Below are 12,841 nucleotides of genomic sequence, written 5' to 3' on the forward strand. Positions count from 1 at the left end.
CACACTCTAAAAATGAACTACAGTAGAAGTTAATTTTTATTTAACTTGTATACAATTTTCAGTATAAAATTATCATTTCTACAAATAGCTAGTTATTAATGAAAAGGTTATAGGAAAGTATCAAAATACTTGAAATGGCTAGTATTGGCTTTTACATAAAATGAGACTTTTATACTACATTCAGCCAATTTCTTACTGGTTTCTTAATCCACATGACTGGATCACTTTTTAGAGAGTGTAGGTATATATACATATATATTATGGTTATTATTATTTTGGTAATGGATAGCTTGACTGCCTTGAATTTATATTTATATTGAGCATAGCATGAGAAATAGTATGCCTTTTTGTTCAATTACATGATTTTATATTGATTTGAGGACTTATTTTATGAACATATGTGGCATGCTATAAAGCATTGCAAACTTATTTCTTAGAGCATAAACAGATATACATATGTACGGCTAACAAAGATGAAGATTAGAAAAAGATATAGTTTTACAACAAATATGCAATGCAGAAGGCATTTTGGAGATGTTTTGTAGAGGTACTGCATACTGTAGGTTAGAAGTGCACCAGTATCAGCCCATAGCATTATTTAGTAAATCCAATTCAGTTGATGCTGAAAATATAGATTAATTGACAGTTAAGTAACACAGGATATTTACTGCGCATCAGCTCATTTGGTGAATTTGGAATTCTATGCCTGTTTATCATATACATATTAAAATCTGTGTGTGCGTTTGTATACTTATAAATGCACACAAACACACACATATACATACATGCATATTTTAATCCATGGAGAGATTTTTATTGTCCACAAACTACTATAATTTATGTTTTGCTACAGACAGAATAAAATGATCCATGTTGCTGTTCCAATTTTGTCCCTTGGATAGCTGATGGAAAATACTAACAGCACTAATTCTGCATTTGGTTTTCCTCTACAATAGGAGAACGTATTTTATAATATCTTTAAGTTAGAACAGCATCTCATCTGTTTTTTTATTCACTTGAAAATTTCACTTCAATTTTGAAATATCTTTCATGGCAGCTTTAACTTTTTCTGCAACTGTTTCCCTGACAGTAATGAAGTGCTGAGCATGTTGACTGTTGTTCTTTGATAAGGTAACAAAAATGTTTGTATTTGGAGAATTAACTTTAATTATGCAGGAAGGTAAGTGTGATAAGTCTAGTGCTTGGTATATGGTACATCATAGATACATGAGTACATGATAAGTTGATTGTTTAATCTATTTTCTTTTACTTAAAAGTGCATATATATTATATACAGAGAGAGGGAGAAAAAATAATATTATATTGGCATGTTTATGTCATGCAGAGCAAGACTGTGTCAGCATTTCTGTTACATACTCCTATTTTCAGTAGGTTATAACACAGTCATAAAGGTTTGCTTTAAGTAAAAGATGTAGGAGCAATTGTGTTCACTGCAATTCCCAAATACATACCGGCTAGTTTCAAATTACAGAAGTTCAGAGTAAATTAGTGATGTTGCCTGATATAGTTTTGAACTCAAATGAGTAAAAGTTCTAAGATAATGTTATTTTTTGAACAGTTGTTTTTCTACCAGGGCCTATAATTATGAGAATTAAGAAAAAACAAATTGAAAATATTTTTAGTTCTGCAATCTGGGTTCCTGCTCATGTGCCGTAACTTTTTTCGTAAAGTTTTTAATAAACATTTCCATGTTGCGATTGTCATGATCTGTACTGTGGAACAATACAAAACTGAATATGCATTGTGTTAATCAGTTACAGTCTATCAAGCTGACTATACAAGATTGTGTATCTTCAGAGTACTATGGTCTGTATGATGCAGGAGGCCAGAGCAGATGATGGCAGTGTTTCCTCTGGCCTTTTAATGTATAAACCTATGAAAAGGTTATTGACTGTAGAAACAAATTAAATTTTATCAAAAAATACATTTAAAAAAATATGTAACTGTATATTTACTGGATAGGCTGGGATGGAGAGACTCAAATGGCTCCAAAGGAGCCCTTTCAAGTCTCCTTAATAAATGTAATACATATTTTATATCTTCCTATGAACTTTTGTTCTTTTTCTTCTTTCAAAGTGGGGCAAAGGGAGGGGATAATTAAAGAAAAAGATTTTTTAAGGCTAATTTTGTGAATGAAAATAACAGAAGCTAATAGATTCAAATGTAAGGGGCAGACTTACACTTTTTCTTAGAAGTGTACTTTACCTCCCCAGTTGTTTGGTCAAGACTCCTGTGTCATTAGCACTGTCAGTTAAGAACAGAGTGTAAGGCTTAATTTTTAAATTTTCAACTTTTTGGGGGGGTCTTACTTCACAATCTTAATGTCAGTTAAATGTAGCTTTTGGTACCAAATTATATAGAACCAAATTCTAGCTTGTTGGTTAGAAAAAAGTGTGTAGAATAGAAGGTAGGTCTACCTATAAGCAATGGAAGCATTACATTCCTATTCTAGTTTTTTGCATTTGAACCATCACTAAGGCAAACTTTAAAAAAGACACATAGCAAACTGATCAGTGAATGTTCCAGGCACTGCATTTTTAAGAAAGTATAAATGCAAGCTACCACACCATTAGCAGCCTAAATTGGAGATAGCACAAGATGACTGGGCTGAGGAGCAAGGATATGACTGCAGGGGCTTACTCTGTCCTGGCTTACGTATCTTCTCACAACATGGCCTAAGTTTTATCACCAGTTGCAGAGGTGGAGAAAGCCGTGCACCATTGCAGCAGGAGATGTGAAGCAGCCATTAGAGAACAATAGCTCCCTGTCACCTTTTGTTGCTGTCAAGACTGTCTTTGGACAGGTCTGTTTTCAGAAGTGTAAATAGATGACTGCAGCCCTATGAGCCATAAGGAAAAACATTATTATCAGTGGAGGGAAAAAATGTCACTGGCCACTTAGGTGTTAAGCTCTGCTGTAAATCAAATAATATTGTGTGGGAGCTGAGGAACAGATAACCTGTTATTGAATACAATGGTATAGCCGTGACTGATATACCAGCACTGTAACGTTAGGCATACTTCCTTAGCTCACGGTACACAGACTGCAGACAAACAGAGTGGTTCACATAAGATATGTTTAAACATATGTCAGTTACAAAATCAGGTGTAAATGAACCATATACTCATAAAATTAATCTCTGATTTATGCATGTAAATCAATGAATTGTCTGCCACTGGTCTCATGAAAAAATGTAATGTGTGAGTCAAATCTGTTTAACTCATTCTTGTGATTTGCCATCTGAGATGTCAGAGGCTGATAAAGACATTGTCATCAGTACCATCGATGCTGAAAATATCTGGTAAGCATCAAAAGCATACCATCACTTGTTGCAGCCTGGCTCCATTCAGTGCTTGATCTAAGGTAGCCTCTAATGTTAGGCAGCATAGATTCTGTATGATGTGGAATTATTTGATGGATGTATGTAACTAGGAAAGCCCAGTGATAATCAGGAAATCATATTTTGAAGGATCATCAGTATGTGACCACAGCAAGCATCAGTTCCTAAAATCAAAATGTATTTCAAAGGAGCACGTAGACAGCATTAAACACATGCATCATAAACAGGTCTTGTTTCCCAGTATACATAAGCTTTAGCATATCAGCTACAAATTATAGTCAGGTTATTAACATTTGCAGTTGCAGCTGCCCATTATGTCTTTGAGTTATGACATTCTGTGAGAGGTGTACATAAAGTATGTTGGCCCTGTGGAAATAACCTTAAGTACTGCTCTGGTCTGCCCACAGTATAAATAAAATAAATTTTAGTGGCAGATAAGACATAAATGAAGAAATGCTGATGTAAACTAGCATGCTAAAGACAATTTTCTACACTTGGATGTGCATGCAGCATAGTGCTACTTGCTGTCACAGTAAAACTGCATTAACAATAATCATTACACATGCCAGCCATTTATGATGGCACGAAACTTTCCAGTCACGCAGCTTAGTTTCTTCTGCTTCTGTAGAATGACATTGTCCACAGATGACAATTATAATAGCCACCACATAAACCAAAGTTTTCTGTTCAGTTAATAGTAATTTCTACCCTATGAAATTGCATCACATCTTTTTTATAACTACAACCTTAATCTCCTTGGCGAGCTATCAGCATATCTTAATTCATAGTCTTTCATGCCCATTATTTTTTTTGCTGTTGCAGTAAAATATATACTGAGCATTCTCTCCATCTTGCCATCTGGCACTAACACATTGAATAATCACTTTCATTCTGTGCCATGCATGTGTCCTGGATCATCCATTTGCCCATCCATCATTCTGGGAACTGGCTTTCTGGGATGTGGGATTAGGAACAGAAGGCTGCGATAAAATACCTTCCTAACGTACCTGGTTAGCCCTTAACAATATGATAATAGAGTTTGAAGAGTTTTTAGTGAAGTATTATATTACTTACCCACGGGCAACAGAACAGTGTAACTCTGCCAATCAGTGCATGCCCAGATGGGTTCATCACTTGCAAAGCATGGTGTGTTAAGTCAGAATACAATGTTTCTAATCCATATTTCCATCCTGATGTGTTGGCATAGTTTAACACCCAGCCTACACACATACTCATAACTTACATGGCTGTACATAAAATCATCCACCTTGTGGAAGCTGAGAGTGCTTAGGGTCAGCAGGCAATCAGTGCTAACTCGTTTATAAGGTGTGAACGAATTTTGGTTCCCTTACTATCATTTTACAACCTCAAGAAAAGAAAGTAGGTTTTTCCATAATGTAAAATGATGGTTTATAATACTCTTTGTCAGTGTTCACAATTATGTGATATTATATGTAGCTCAAAAAGTACTATTGTACAACCGATATATTCCAGTTGAAATGCACCGCCCCATATTTAGGCATACAACGAATCTAAACAGAGATGCACATACTGTGTGTGCTATGCTTGGCCATTGCCACAAAATTGTCGGTGCTCACATACTGATCATCTCCATATCTTACAGAAGTACCATGTTGAAGTCAGCTCGAAGCAGTTTGTCTGCTTGGATATAAGTAGAGTCATATAAATTAGGAAATGTACATGTGATGGTATGTATTCAGAAGACATCATAAGCAGCATACAGCACTGTTTTCAATGGTCATGACAACCACAATTCATACCTGCAAAGCATAGCTGCGGCTTGTATTTACATGGTTGTGTTTTACCTCGTATGATAAAGTGCTATGAACTCTGGCCATGCATGAATGAGGTAGATGAAATCTACTAAAAAAATCTTTCAGGATAGCCATTGTCCATACTCACACAGCTCACAGAAATACCTGAGATTGTTATACCCAAGAAAATTTAACCTTGAATAGGAATCCAGATTGAAGGAATGTGTGATGGTGCAAATAATCTATTCCCAGTTCTTACTCTATGTAACGCATTTGCTAAAATATTGTCAACTAAGTATATGCCTAACATCCATCTTTACTGTGTTTCCAAAACCATGCAGCCATCTCTTGTCGATTCATGCACAATACTGTCTTACTGTGTCTGGCTGAAAACCATTTTATAGGATAGATCAAGTATTATGATCCTCCCTTATCATCATCCAAGATACACAGGTCATCATCTGCTATCAATATGCATTCCTTTGAAGGTGGTAGTCCTTGGATCACAGTGACGACAAATACAGATTTAAAGGAACACTCTACTGAAATCTTTCTCAGAGGAAACCTAAATTAGTCATGAACTTACTTTCCACAACTTCTAGGATCCACAGGAAAGCCAGCTAGGTCTTTTGGTCAAAGACTGCAGACAGACACAGAAAAAGCAGCATAAGCACATTTCCATTGTTTATTTCCAGAAGAATTTAAGAAAAGAAATAAGAACATTCTGGTCCATAATTGCAAGTACAAAACCAGTTTGTCAAAAAAGGGAAGGAGCCAAGGACCACTGACACCACTACAATTGCATGTAACTGCTACGTAATGAACAATAAAAGAGAAGAGATATTATCCGGAAGTTGGTGATAGCTTTGAAAGTATTATTGGTCTCCAACAACAAGGATACCTGTTAGGCTGTAGAAAGTCCACTGAATTCTATATTTGGTCTCATAACCCACCAGAGAGCAGTCAGTCAAAAGGCTCCTCAGTATAGTTACTCTAAACCTGAATAAAAATATATAGAGAGAGCACATTATTTATCTGCTGCAATCAAAAATATTTCGGGAGAGATTTAGTCAAACTAACATCAGTCTGAATCTACGTGCAAAAACTTGTCACAGTGAAATGTTCTTACATTTGTTTTCAGAAATTAGATCCAAAAATTTATCTATCATTTGAAGAACCCTACTGGATGAAATACTGAAGGACAAAGAAGCCTTTACCTTTATTAGTCTATATTGCAGCCATGTATCTTTATCTCTGTGATATTTCAGTCCTGAAGTGTTTGATATAATAGAAATACACTTATGACAATTGGATAGATCATCTATTGCTATTTGTTTATGTAAATTGATAAATATGATCAAGCTTCTGATTGCCCTCCACCCCCTTTTTTCACTGTGCCATGACATGTTTCCTGACTAATTAAGGCAATACTTAATGTTATATGCTCTTGGTAGACAAGTGAGAAATGATCTGTTCACTATACAGAGAAAAGAAGAAAATACAATTTTGTTGTACATCTCATTTGATCACACACAACTTTTTACAGTCTATCACTAGGAAATGCAGCTTTTTGTGTCTACAGTGAAGAGGTAGGACCTTCTCAAAAACTCCTGTGAACATTTGAGGAACTTGATATATATCTTTCACTAAATCTTGTTCATTGTCCAGTCCACCAACACTGAGCTCCAAGTTACTCACTTCAGATTATTGAAGTCTCTGCCACCCATTGACACAGACATCCTTTAAGTCTTTTATGAAAATGATGTGGTACATCCAGCACTGACCATCATGGACTCCTTATTTGCGTCTTGTGGCTACTTGCTTGGTCATGTGTACACTGGTGTAACAGCAGAGACCTATTGGTTTTGATGCCAGCCGTTGCATACCATTTGCATGCATGGCTTATGCCATCCGTGAGAGGTGAGCAGTCTAGAAATCTGCATTTCAAAAATTTTTGTATTATTTCCAGTGGTTCCAGTTCTCATCTTTAACCTTTTCTCTTTCTCCTTTGCATTCTGATGCCTATAATCTGTGTCATGGATATTCAGACAACAATTATATGGCTGGACTCCTTCCTCTACTACAAGTCAGTTCATATACATACATCAACTACCATTACATTACTGCTGTAGCATAATGTGCTAGCACTGTTGCATGGCAGAATGCTTTGCTATTATGCGTTGTTTTCTGATTGATTCTAATTTTTAGGCATCATAAATAACATATTTATGAAGAGCGCTCTCTGACATCTGCTACTGTAGTCTGGGAATTGGATTCATTGCACGGTTCAGTCACAGCTTGTAGAGAAAGATGCAGGTGCTTGACTTTTGTAGGTTTATTGTATGTGATAAATGTTCCTATATGATTAGAAGCTGTTTGAGGAAGGTGATGTCTGCTCCTTGCCAGTCCTGTGGTTAGTATTGTTAGCAGTTAAAGCATGTACAGCTGGTTTTGTCAGTGTGTAGTCAATCAGTTTGATATGGATATGTACAAGAAGGGTACATTGTTTTCCATGCTTCATACACATTCTTGTTTCTCTTACTTTCTGAACAATATGCAGCTTGCTTTCTCTCCAAGTGCTGTACTCTTGTATCTACTCGAACCTGATTTCTTCCTTAGTTCTGCTTGTTGGTTGATATTTTAGCATCTAATTCCATTTTCCATCTTGTTGCCATTCCTTCCTCCCTGTAATTCCCTGTAATTCCAGCAGAAATTGTTCTAGTTCCAATATGTTAGCTCGAAGCTACTACAATTGTGACTCTTCCCACACTGTGATTTGCTTGTTTATCCCTCACCTCTGAGAAAGAGGAAATCAATCTTTCATGAAGAGACAAGGATTTTGATGCAGTTGTTAGGATATCTCTGAAAGTGGTTTTATGCATAACATGACCATAAAACTCACACATTGTTAAACATCAACACTTTACAACCTCTACTTCTTGAACCACCCAACAATTGTTTATTTAATTTACAAAGCCTGACAAATAAGTCAGAATACGGATGTGATGATTTCTCTGTGATGCAAATTTCTCATTTTTATTCCCCTTTCTCTGCAGACTCCCATATGCATTTCATGCCCATGTTTGGCTCATTAGGATGTGTGTTAGTAATGAAATAACTGGAGCATTTATTTGTTTTCTGCAACTAAATTTCATTTTATTATTCTTATTTTATTTTATTTTATTTTATTTTATTTTATTGGTTCACACAGCATTCTATACAGTAACCTTTTTATAACTGACATATGTTATTCCTTCAGGTAGCTTCTACTGACAAACACAAAGCTTGTTTGTGTGCAAATGCAAGGCTGACTAAATGGTGCTAAAGTGTATTATGACTGTCAGATATAATCAGGCAAAATTTTGTGGTGCTTAGACTGATTTTTTCATTGTTTTTATTGATCAATGCATTGAACAGTGTTTTATTATACACAAGTTGTATTTTATTAGTAAATCAAGACCTCATAGTGCATTGTTAAACAAAATGGGTTAATTAATCTATGTAACAGCTCACCAAGATATTTTCTCTTTAACTCCTTATAATGTTGTGTCATTAAAGGTCAAGGGGTCATGATAATAATCTCATTGCTGTAGACCATTAACATGACTGAACATTTTCAACAAAATACTTATGTTTACAATGCTATAACCCTTTGACTGCTGCGGCAACCTTTAACCACAGAAAGTCACATGCCAGAATCATCATTATGGTTCTTGCCATGGCAATCAAAGAGTTAAGGGCTGTGCAGTGATTTGTTTTATATTTATTAATTTATATTTATTTTTTGTTTTCATTTGAGAAGGGGAGAATTGGGGTGGGGCAGTTCTTGTCTGCTGTAAGTGTCTTAACCAAGGGAAGGGTTAAAATGGCTTTTTATACTATTGCATCTTATGTACTTACCATCGTTTCATTGTGTTGTAATTAAAAAAATCTGTCAATAAATAAGAGAACAGAAAAAAAGTTTCATAAAGGCATTGTGGTTTAATTGGTATATATTACGATAAGATTTATAGCTGCTGCTCTTTAGATACTGTATAACATTGCAGCCAACTTTAACCTCAGAAGGAATGCCTAACACATAATGACAATGTATAGAGATATTATGGATATATCTGGGTATGAGCAGGGTGAAATAAACATTAGTTAATTTTCCTAATCAAAATAGAGTAGGAAAAACTAATTAGTATGGAAAAGAGAGAGTGTGTGACAGCGGACCTACTTCTGTGATGTCTGAAGGGCCACTCATTAGAGATTGCTGTCACTGCCACTACAAAAATGACAAACAGGTGGCTGAACTTCCTCCTTTCTTGTGTGTAAGAAAAACCATGAGAAGTATAGTGTAAAGAAAAGGGCAGCCTAATGATTCAGACTAGAAAATAGCTGAACAATAAAAACCAAAAACCATATAGTTTTCTTGAAATTGAATCACAACAGAAGACCACAGACCTAAGATGCAAAGGAGAATTTTGTGTAACTTTGACCATCCAGCTCAGTGTTGCAAAGATCTATGTTCCTTCTGTGTCAACAAATGTGTGATTCTTCTTAGGCTATAGAGGATTAAAGGTTTCTTACACCCATGTATATATGTGGGTGTAGGAAACCAGGAACAAGCTCAATCTATCTGGAGATAAACTGAAAGATATTGTTTCAGAGTCCTAGCAAGAAAGACGGCAGTGCTTGTAAGCTGATCCAAGACCTGAGGCCAAACTCATCAGATATCTAAGCTACCCGAAACCTTACTCTTTTCCATTCCCTTTACACTTGTTAAAACTCACAAGTAGCTCATCATTAAAAAAAAAAAGAAAAAAAAAGGAAATTCCATTTAGTAGCAGAGTAAAGGAAGAAAGGAAGAGAACCGAATAAATCAGTTGCTACAGAAGTCATTGATTGCACTTCTCACACACGAGAGAGGAAAAAGCCCCTGGCTGGGCCTTGTCTGCAGGTGAATGACGGGAAAAACACCAGTTCTGAATGGAAGGGTTTGGGGAGTGTCTTAAATATCTTAGCATCTTAAGTTCATGGAAGTGTGTTGTTTCTGAAAGATATCAATTAAAACAACTCCCAAATTAATCCATGTCTTCTTGATACCATTTACTTTATAGATGAAGGTGCTGCTACAGGCAGAAAACTTATTAGTAAACATCTAGCAATCATAGTTAACATATAAGAAATTTGGTGCCATAACTTGATATTTTTCAGACCTATTTTCACATAATTATGTGTCAGATAATTAGATTTTTCTTTTAATGTTTGGGCCCAAATTAAAGATTTAGCTTCCAGGAATTATTCTCTTCCAAAAATCTTTCCAGTCAAGAAACAGAATTAATACTAGGTTAACCAATTAGACAAAACTGTTTATGAAAAACAAATATTCTTAATCACTGCTTGCCAACCACTTTCATGCTACTTGTTTGAATTATTACAAACAGTGAACAAAATCAACTAAACATCTGGACATCAATAGTTGTCAATGGAATTAAAACTTATGAATATATTATATATTACTTTCTTCAATTCTACATGGTATACAATCACATGGAACATGCTCATTTTCCACTCAAAAGAAGTTAAGGATAAAAGAAACAAGTATTTTATAGATCACCTACTAAGCCAACTGGGAAAACTCTGGGTGCTTACTATGAATTGTGAGGATTGTACTTTAATGAACATTATTCAGTCCTAAAGCCTACAGATGAGTCAAACTGTCTTTTGGCCAAGTATATTGGCAATGCACTGCTGCTGGTGGTGAAAATGAGTCTGTATTGGTAAAGAGATTTTTGCTATAAGATATGCAAAGTTTAGGTGGACATTTGAACTGTGCTTCGCTACTACAAAAAGCTAGACCCTGATCAATGCCTAACCAATGTTCACCTGAGTCACTTTCAACCCAAAAGGAGGAATATTATGATCCTCTGCACAAACATTCAGAATGCAAAAGAGTTTTTCCAAGACTTAACAAAAACTTATTCTCTTACTTCAGTGTGTGTCACATAAAATGCAATATATAGACATTTTCACTTACGTGCCTCTTTCCTCCATTTTTTTTTTTTTTTTTTTTTAAATCTGAAATATTCAAGTTATAATTCAGGAGAGCCAGAGTGGGTAAGCTGTAAGAGTAAAGCAGCATCCAAGAAAAAAACAACAATAAAAAAGTATTTGAAAACCCAATATTTTTAATGTTTTTGTATTAGTATTTAATTTCTGGAAAGTTTCCAAGATGAAATAAGTATTGTTGCTACCACACCGTTCAATATATTGATGTGAAATTTGGTTTGCAACTCATTCGTCCCTTCACAATCACTGCAAGAAACAACTCCTAAAGAGTTGTTCTTAATTTCCCAGATGTTTGTGTGAAATTACTGTCATTAATCACCGTATTGATTATCTTTCTTTGCTTTTCCAGGATTCTTCTATTTAAAATGTTCCCCTGAAGTGACACGTAGAGGCATCCTTGTTATCCATGACTTGCTCACTTGCTGTCTAATTGCTGGATAAGAGATTCATTGTTCAGTGCTTTTGTGTTGTGTTTCATAGATACTTTTTGCTTTGATTTTCAGCATCAGTCAAATATTCTCACCGTGACAAATGACAAGTGTGGCTGCACTCCCTCTGTTTCCACACTGGGAAGTTGTTACTCTGTCATACTGGCCAGCTTCCCACTGCATGTCTTTGCTCACACATTGATTAAAGTAATAGATTCAGGTTGAAAATATCCTGAAGGGTTTTTCTATTAATGTTGTTCTTTTGTAAGGAAATACTCTATTAATCTGTGAAGGACTAGTTTTACAAGGAAGATATGGAGTGCCTGAATACTGTCACAGTGTCAAAAAACTTCATTCCCAAATGTCTTCCAGGTCCTGTTTCCCTGGCAGTCCACACTGTGTGTGCATTGCAGATTTTCTTTTGGAGTACACTAGCTAGGTCTTTTAGACATAAACCCTGTGTTTTCTTTTGGGAGGCTGTTATTCCAGGAATCACTCTGGCACTGTTGAGACTCAGAACTGTAACAAACTCAGAGGTAAGGAAAAGTTAGACCTTCTGGAAGGTCAGTCTCGCCTATCAGAAAATCAGTTTGGGATACAGGAACTTAAATGCCCCTTAAAAGTCTAGTGTAGGACATAATTGCCAACTTGTAGCTCCTAACCTATCCCTAAAGTAACCACATTAGGGCTCTACCTGACTATAATAGATTTGTATCCTAGCTGGTGGCCTTCGAAGTTGGTTCCTCTCTCCATTGAACAGACAGCTAAATTTGGGAGTTAATTTAAGACTCTTTTTCTTGATGAGATGGGTGAGTTAACTGAATTGTATCCCTTTCACCCCTCAGCCGGGAGAACAAAGATGCAGACAACAGAAAAAGATGCTGGGAACAGCAACACTCAGAGATCGCACACAATTAAAAGAAATAAGGTATCTCAGGACTGTGAGGAATCACAGTACAAAGAGAAAAAAAAGGAAAATGGAAAGGAAGCTCAACACATGCTTCTCTGTATTTAAATATCTGAAATGTGCTTGCACAGCCAACTGTACTACAGTTGTGTATTACCACTGGACACTGCCCAGGCAACAACCAAACCAGGGTCTCCCATTTACAAGTGTCAGGCAGAGGTACACTGTTTCCAGGTGTACCACTTCCTGAGTTTTTTTGTTTGAGTCAACTAAAATTCAGGTATAGTTAAGTCGCTCTTATCACCTGTAAGGAAGG

Source organism: Platalea leucorodia, assembly GCF_965183815.1.
Source record: "Platalea leucorodia genome assembly, chromosome: 1".
NCBI classification, from domain to species: Eukaryota; Metazoa; Chordata; class Aves; order Pelecaniformes; family Threskiornithidae; genus Platalea; species Platalea leucorodia.